Here is a 9,426-nt window from a genome sequence, read left to right on the forward strand (position 1 = left end):
TAATCATGAAGGTCAAGACTTTAGAAGAAAAAGAGCTCTAGAACAGTGACATGGAGAAGAGGCTTGCTAGCATCTGTTCAATCAATAACTAGATAAGCAAAAGGTTAATACTGGGATAGATTACCAAATCATTCCACCTTCTAGTCAGCCTTCCTATTTAGCCAGTAAACCTAGCCCTTCTTCCCATATTTTTAATACATCAAACATGTCAGTCTCATAGGAGACAATTAACCAAACAATGGGTCCATCCTCATATATACCAAACAACAACAGGACTGGGGATATAGCTCAGTTGGTAGAGTGCCTGCCTTGCATGCAGAAGGCCCTGGGTTCAATCCCCAGCACCACAATAAACATAAAAAAATAGAAAGCATTAATTTGGTATTTTCAAGATTATTTCTGATAATTACAGAAAAATGCTAGACAAGAGTTTATTCCTTTCTCCTTGTTAATGATTTTCATCAAAGCCTTTAGTTCAATGAATAACAAACTGTAGGAAAGGAGAAGAGAAGGAGCTAACTTGTAATATTATAAATGACACTCAACTACTTGTGGGTGACCTGCATTCACATGCTAGCTCTTGCATAAGTGAATAGTTTCACTTTGAATAAGCCACTTTAAATGGCTGGGCTTCTGCAAGTTACAAATGCATTCATTATTCATTAGTTTGATCATTCCACAAATATTTATTGATCATAATCTAAGTGCCAAGCACTGAATTGGTAATTAGGGATTCAGTTGTGAGCAAATATAGATGTATTCCCTACCCTAAAGGAATTAACACAAAATCCTGTTTCACTGGATTATTGTGAGAATACAACAGGTTAAGGTACTTGAAAGTATTTTTTTATAATGAACTAAAGGTAGAATTTTAAAAGCCTCGGTGTCCACTATACTTAATTTTTCAGCTAAGCAATCAATGAAGCTTGCAGAATAACATAGCAAGCCTGTAGGTACCAGTCCTGCAGCTCTAATTACTATTTTCCCTTTTTGTTTAGACCACCTCTGTCTACTTCTTCCTCATCTTATTTTTCTTCCTTCTTCTCTAATCATAATTACTATCCTGAATATTGTGTTTGTCATTTCAGTGTGAGTGTGTGTGTGTGTTAATTTGTTACCTAAATTATTACTTGTATGGAAGTGTTGCATGTTTTGGAATTTTATCTTTCTGCAGCATGATTTTTTCATCATAATCTTATTGGAGATCTGAAAATGTGAATATAGTTCATACATTTATTTTTAATGCTGTATAGGAATCATTGGCAAACTTTGTCTATCAAGGGTCAGACAGAAAATACTTTGAACTCTTGCAGCACAATAGTAGACATAGATAACACAAACAAATGAGAATGACAACATTCTCAATAAAACTTTATTTACGAAAATAGGAAGTTGTGGGAGTTTGACAACCTCTGCTATGAAACAGTGATTCTCAAGCCTGAAATTAGCTAAATCACAACTAAAGATGGATCATAATACAAGTCAGTTTCTTTTCAATTTCTTTTTCTCAAGAACTTCCAATGTGCTATGAAGAGCATTTTACAATTGATAGGATGACCTAAACTAATACAAAAATCAATATACAGATTTGAAGATAAACAATGTATTTTATGTTGTCTTCTAAATAAACTAAACTATTTTATATAGCAATATAAAACTACTTTGTTCTTAAGCTCATAAGGGCAGTAATGAAAAGGGGGGGAAGGGAATTATTTGTATTTTTCATTTATTTTTGTAGTGGTGGGGATCAAACCCAGGGCTTTGTACATGCTGGCAAGCACTCTACCACTGAGCTACAGCTCCAGCCCCTTGTACAGTATTTAATGAAAAAAGTTATTATATGGAGATCTCCCACTTTAAATTGTATTTTTCAAAACAGAATCCATATCAGCCTTTGTTACATAATAAACCATTCCTAAAATAAAAATTAAAAAAATACTTTCTAATAATCTATATACTAATTTGTTTCTGTAATACAAATTACTAGAAAGTAGTAATCATATATTAATTATACTAATTAAATATTAAATTATATTTAAATGTTACAATGTATATGATTCATCAAGAAATTCTAGTAACTTTCAAGTCACTTACCAAATTTTATATTTGTTGTTGAAATCTTAGATTTGACATAGAAGACCCTAGCTAAATGATGCCCCTCTTAGCTATGATTTGATATAGGGAAGTGTGTGAAACTATTTCCATGAATTCAGTAATCAATCAATAATATTTTGGTGACTTGTGGTCTCAATACATCCAGAATTTCTCCTAATAGTAACTTTACTTGCTTAAAATATTGACCAACATTATATGATTTTATTTTTTTTTACCAATCCTCCTATTACCGAGATTTTCACATAGTAACTATCTCTAGTATCCCTTGCTGGAATATTATATTTAATTTTTAAATAACCATATTTAAATAACCATATTTAATTAGGTTGAACTTAATCCCACAACACAAAAGAAAAAGACAATAGTATTGCAATGATTATGACTGGCTTTGTGTCTTGGCTTCCTGGGTTCAAATTGCACTCTTCAACTCAAGTTTTAAAAATTCTTTTTAAGCTGGGTGCAGTGGCACACACCTGTAATTCCAGCTACCTGGGAGGCTGAGGCAGAAAGGTCACAAGTTCAAGGCCAGCCTTGGAAACTTAGCAAGACCCTATCTCAAAATAAAATAAAAAGGGCTGGGGACGCAGCTCAGGGTTGGGTTGCTTGCATTGTGCAAGGGTTTTGATTTCAATACCCAGTACTAGAATAAATACACAAATAAATACTCTTTATTATGTTTTAATATCATCACTTGTAATATAAGAGTGATAGTGATAATTTCTATTACCAAACTAAGTTAATACATGTTTATAATGATGCTTGGAACAGAGAAAGCCCTATATAATTTATTTTTTATTTTTAATAGTAAGATGAAATTGTATGCCTGTGATGGAGGGAATAAGATGGATCTCAACATAGTCATTCTATTTTTAAAAACTGAGAAATCAGTAGGAGTTAAAAAAAAAAAAAGGCATCCTCTGGCCCTAAACCATCCAATAGTTTTCCCCTCCTCCACATCCTCCTGTCATCTAATGTCTTCTGTTCTAGAAAAACTTATACCCTCTGACCTGGGCCAAAGGTGGACTCCATGACTATCTGATAACTGATTTCTGTGTTTCTCCATAGCCCTCTCAAGTCAAAGTCCTCAGAAGATTACAGTTTCCACAAGACGCCATTCAAAAACGTATCCAAAGGAATATCCGACTACAGTAGGTGGCCACAACATTACGTTGGGGGCCAGACTGGTACTGGGCATTTGTCCACCAGGGTGTAAGCACTGCTACCAGTTAGAAGGCCATTTTGGTTGGTAGAACTGTGTGTGATTGGAGGCACACTGGGTCCACAGCAACCTGGCTTCCTGGCCTCTGCGTTAGCAGGCACCTACACAACCTCCCAAGGATGCCCTCACACCTGCCCCAAATAGGTGACAGACTCAGACAAGAAATAGGCCAGTCTTTTGGATGTTCCCTGGACAGCAGGTGGCAGTGCCCAGGAGGTAGAATTTGGCAGATGGACAAGGACCAATCAAGCAAAAGGGACACTATCCATAGGGTTGGCACTAGATCCTGGAAGCTCTCTATATGCCAGGTATTAACCTTTTAGCTGCTGGATTTTAGAGAGATGAAAGGGAAGAGCCTAAGGGAATGGCAAAATTGTGACACCATAAGATGATGAGGACACCCAGAGGGCTTAGGGCCCCACATATTTATTAACCAATGTGAAAGTATTTTAAGGTCTCAAAGGTAGTAGATGTCATAGTTTTGCTACTCCCTAAATGGCAGAGCAGATACATTTATCTTGTTCTCAGTATTGAACAATTTTTTGGTTAGGAGTTTTTTGGTTTTTTTTTTTTTCAGCACTTTGAATAAATTCTTTCATGGTCTTCTGGGTTTTATTGTTGCTCTTGAAATTTCCATTTAGAGTCCCTTATTTCTAAAAATACATTTGTTCTCTCTGGTTCTTTTTGAGATCTTTAACTGACTTGGATATTTTAAATTTTTTCATATGATGTATTTTCACATCAAATATCAGATGCTATGTCTATGAATATTTCCAATCACATTCTTCTTGCTTTTCCTTCTGGAATTACTATTACACCTTCCCATTCTATATACCAGTCTATTAACTGCTCTTTTATATTTCCATCCTTATATACTAAATCCTGGCTAACTTCTTTATGAATTTTTGTTTTAGTTCATAAGTTCTATTTATCTTTTAAATTTTTTTTACTTGAGGCAGGAGGGCTGTGAGTTCAAAGACAGTCTCAGCAACTTAATGAGGCACCGAACAATTTAGTGAGACTCTGCCCAGCCATGACCCTGTCTCTAAATAAAATATTAAAAGGGCTAGGGATGAGAGTCAGTGGTTAAGTGCCCCTGGGTTAAATTCTTGGTGATTTTTTTCTTACTTGTATCAAGACAGTAAATGCAAATAATTATTTTTACTGGTTCCCTTAGTTATGACTTTCATATCACCAAGTAACATGCTTTTATTTATGGTTCTTATTTTTCACACATAGATATCATGTCCATTTTCTATTGTCATATAATCAAAAATTTAGTGGCTTAAAACCATGTATTATTTCTCACCATTCTGACGAGTAACAACCACTTCTTCCGCTTCATATTGTATTAGTTAAAATTCTGGACAATGAAAGCCGCTGTGACCTCACTTCCATAGGTGACAGTTTGTCCTGGCTGCCAGCGGGAACTCAGCTGGAGCTCAGCCAGAACCCCTTGGTTCTCCTTCACAGTGTCTTTGAGAGGGAAATTGCAAACTCAGAGTCATTTATTAGGCAAAAATTTCAGATTATTATATCTTCTTGAGTATTATGCTTTCTTATCATAATAAAAATACCACTAAAACATTTTCATTTACCTTAAAACTTGACCATTTTTCTGCAGACTATCAATCCCTCCCCCCTACAAAAAAAGCAAAAAAAAAACAAAAGCCAAATGTTTTCTCTCATGTGTAGCTCCTAACACACAGAAAGGAGCAGGGAGGAAGGAAAGAAGTTCAGTGGATTAGACAAAGGGGACTAAAGGGAAGAGAGCAGGGATAGAATAGGAAAGACAGTGGAACGAATCTGACACAACTTTCCTAAGTACATATATGAATACACCACAGCGAATCTCAACCTTGTGTACATCCACAAAACTGGGATCCTAATTAGAAAAAGATATACTCCATGTTTGTAAAAATATGTCAAAATAGACTTTACTGTCATGTATAACTAAAAAGAATAAATAAAAATTAAAAAGAAAACAAATTGCCATTTTCACTGGTAATGCTCCTTGGATTGATGTTTAATTGATCTGATGTTAGCAAATCATATCAGCTCTGTGATTATGATTCATGTTTGTATGGTTATATAATTTTCAATCATTTGAATCCATCCGTATCTTCATATATATAATGTGAATCACTTATGAACAATGTATTGTTGGGTCTTTCTTTCTTAAATCCAGTCTGAAAAAAGTCCCTATCTTTTAATTATTGTGTTTAGTCCATTTACAGTTAAGGTAATTATATGGTTGGTTTAAAAGCCTCTCATAATTTGATTTTTATTTCTCCCATAAGTCTTTCTTATTGTTCTTGTTTATTGATTTCTTTTGGATAATTTATTATTTATTTACTTCCTTGCTTCTAATATTCTTTTACATATTGTATTGACTTTATAACTGCAACGTACATGTGTGTGTGTGTGTGTGTGTGTGTTTCCTTTACTGTGTGTCTTTTAGTGATTGCTTGAGAGCAGTGTTCCTTAGCAGGGGGCGATATTGAATTCCAGACAACATTTGGCAATATGTGAAGAAATTTTTGGTCACACTAGAAAAGGCATATGCAAATTTAATCTAGTGAAAAGAGGCTAGGACACTACTAAAAATCCTGTAATGAACAGGGTAGACCCCTCAACCACTACCCACACACATACACAAAGTGAAGAATTATCTGACTTAAAATGTTAATTTGCTGAAAGTAAGAAATCCTGCTCTCGGGAGTAATACATATTCTTAATTTGTCACAGAATATCTTGAAATTACTTTAAAGTATTTCCTTACTAATAGAAAAATCTCACAATTGCATATTTTCGTTTAACTTCCTCCTTTCTTTGTGCTATTATCATATGTTTTACTTCTGCAACTCCCAAAATACACTGTTATTTTTGCATTATAAGGCCAATTTTCCTTTGAAAATTTTAGAGAAAAAAATAGTGTTTTGTATTGATACACATTTCTAGTGTTCTTCATTCTTTCTTGTAAATCTGGGTGTCCATCTGGTATTGTTTCCTGAAGCCTGAAGAGTATCCTGTAGCACTTTTTTTTTTTTTGGTAGTAAAAATCTGTTGCATTGAATTCTTTCAGCTTGTGTTTTTCAGAGAATGTCCTTGTTTTGCCTTGATTTTTGAAAGCCATGTTCCCTAGATTCTAGTTGACAGGGTTTTTCTTTTTTCCTTTAAAGATTATATTTCCTTAGAAATATTGTTGCATTGTGGTTTCTACTCTTTCTGAGGAGCATTTATTTATTTACATTGTTTGGGATCAAACCTAAGGTTTCATGCATGCTAAGCAAATGTTCATCATGATCTCACAAATAACATTCTCATCCTTGTTCTCCCATAATGGATCTCTGGGGGTTTGCCCGATGAATATTTTTTTTTTTGTATTTTTTATAGGTTTTCTCTTTATTTTTTGTTTTCAACAATTTGACTATCTTATGGTATGATACAGATTCTTTGTATTTATCCTATTACAGTTTGTTTAGGATTTGGGGGATCTGTAGTTTGAGGTTTTTTACTAAATGTAAATAATTCTTTTACCATTATTTTCAAATACATTTTTCCTGTCCAGTTCTTTCTTTCCTTCCCTTCTGGGACTCAAGCACGTGTATACTGTACCACTTAACAGACTCTCATAGGCTACTTAAATACTAATATTTTCCCCAATCTCTTTATCTCCAGATTGGTTAATTTTTACTGAATTATTTTCAAGTTCACTAATCCTTCTGTTTGCATTTTGCAAGTTGCTATTAAGCCCATCTGATACATTCCTTTATTGCTGATCTTGCATTTTAGAAGAAAATTTTTACTTCTAAATTTGTTTTTTTTAATGTTTCTCTAATGAAATGTCATATATCATGGCCTATTATATTCAGATTTTCTTGTTTATTCTTTCACCTATTTATAATAGTTTCATTAAGGGTCCTACAGAGTCAAATACCTGTGTCTACATCTCTAGGTCTACTTTATTTGACTATATTTTATCTTGATTATGGGTCTCATATTTCTATTTATTTTCATGCTCATTTAAATTTTAATTTGTAGACATTGTCTGTAAAGCAACAATAAAAGTGGAGTATAATTTTTGTTTTGTTTTGTTTTCTTTTAGTTATCTCCAAAGAGTACATGCTCTTTGTGAGGGTGAGGGTGACTTTTCAGATTTTTCTTTCATTCATGTTGAATGAAATCATGGAGTCAAGCCATACTTTTTTGTTTTTAATTTGAATTCAATCTAATTAGTCTATTTCTCAATAAATTATTTTTTCCCCATTGGAGATTGGTTTGTGACATTTTTTTGCAAATTATTTTTTATTATTATTATTAGTTGTTCAAAACATTACAAAGCTCTTGACATAATCATATTTCATACATTTGATTCAAGCAGATTATGAACTCCCATTTTTATCCCGTATACATATTGCAGATTCACATCGGTTCCACATCCACTTTTTTACATACTGCCATACTAGTATATGTTGTATTCTTCTACCCTTCCTATCCTCTACTATCCCCCCTCCCCTCCCCTCCCTCCCCTCCCATCTTCTCTCTCTACCCCATCTACTATAATTCATTTCTCTCTCTTGTTTTTTTTTCCCTTTCCCCTCACTTCCTCTTGTATGTAATTTTGTATAACAATGAGGGTCTCCTTCCTTTACCATGCAATTTCCCTTCTCTCTCTCTTTCCCTCCCCCCTCTCGACCCTGTTTAATGGTGATCTTCTCATGCTCTTCCTCCCTATTCTGTTCTTAGTTGCTCTCCTTATATCAAAGATGACATTTGGCATTTGTTTTTTAGGGATTGGCTAGCTTCACTTAGCATAATCTGCTCTAGTGCCATCCATTTCCCTGCAAATTCCATGATTTTGTCACTTTTTAGTGCAGAGTAATACTCCATTGTGTATAAATGCCACATTTTTTTATCCATTCATCTATTGAAGGGCATCTAGGTTGGTTCCATAGTCTGGCTATTGTGAATTGTGCTGCTATAAATGTCTGATTTCTTTTTTATTTCAACTGATACTCAGTTGTGTTATAATTTCAGATTATTTTTGACTCATTTTTAGGTTTTGTCAGGGCCAAGCACTTTGAGGATATGCAAGAATATATATTGTATCTATTTTCCAACCTGCTCTCCACCATTCCTTTTTTGGCAATACTTGTGAGTAGTATTTCGGAAAGAGGATTTCTTTTCAAATCTGGAGTTTATTTGGGTTATTTAATGTCCTATCACACATAACCCCAAATTTAGCAGTTTAATATTTGAAATGAAAATATTCAAATTGAAATAAAACTAAGATTTGAAAATAAAAGTGAACTTTTCACTATGGTCAAGGATTATGTGGATTAGGTTGAAGGTGAGTCAATGACAAAGAGCAGGAATTATCTGGAGGCAGCTCTGATCACATGCCTCCTGGCTGATGTTGACTGTTGACTAAGGATGACCCAGAACACCTGAATAAGCCCTCTCCTCACCATGGCGTGCAATCAGGTTGCAAAATTATGTATCCCAAGAGAACCAGGTAGAAGCGTTATCACCATTTTGACTTAGTCTCCAATTTAGCCTATCATTATTTGTGCCAGTGTCACAAACTTGACCAGATACAAGGGAATGATCTTGGACCCTACCACTCATTGGGAAGAATGTCAGTGTCACAGTGGAGGAAAGTGAATATAGGATGGGAGATATCATTGAGGCCATTCTGGAAAACTCAGTCTACTATAGGCTTCTTCCAGATTCCAGTGAACTCCATGAACCCACCTCCATGAACCCACACTGCTAATACCTGGCTGGTTTCTCCTTGTCTTCCTCTTTGGCAGGCCAACTCTCCATCTGCCCATATTAAGACCAGGCACCTAATACTGAGAAGAAAGATGCTAGGACCTTCTATTCACATCTTTGAAAGTTAGTTCATCTGGGTTTACTTTTGTTCACCACTCCTTGCTGACTTCATAGAAAATATGATTTTAATTTTGTTGGGGGATTTTCTTACTATTCCCAAGTGTCCGTCATGTCCTTCTATATCTTAACAGGAAGCAGAAATTTTTCCCTAATTTAATTTCAATGCTCTTATTTTTAATTTCCACTAGTTATAT

General features: G+C 34.5%; 1 non-coding gene across 1 annotated transcript; it reads left to right on the forward strand.

Moving 5' to 3' along the window:
* The first annotated feature begins 276 nt into the window (after positions 1 to 276).
* On the forward strand, positions 277 to 350 carry Trnaa-ugc (transfer RNA alanine (anticodon UGC)). Its single transcript has one exon. It is a non-coding gene; the product is annotated as a tRNA-Ala (tRNA).
* The last annotated feature ends 9,076 nt before the right edge of the window (positions 351 to 9,426 follow it).

This window comes from Urocitellus parryii, chromosome 10 (genome assembly GCF_045843805.1).
Source record: "Urocitellus parryii isolate mUroPar1 chromosome 10, mUroPar1.hap1, whole genome shotgun sequence".
NCBI lineage: Eukaryota > Metazoa > Chordata > Mammalia > Rodentia > Sciuridae > Urocitellus > Urocitellus parryii.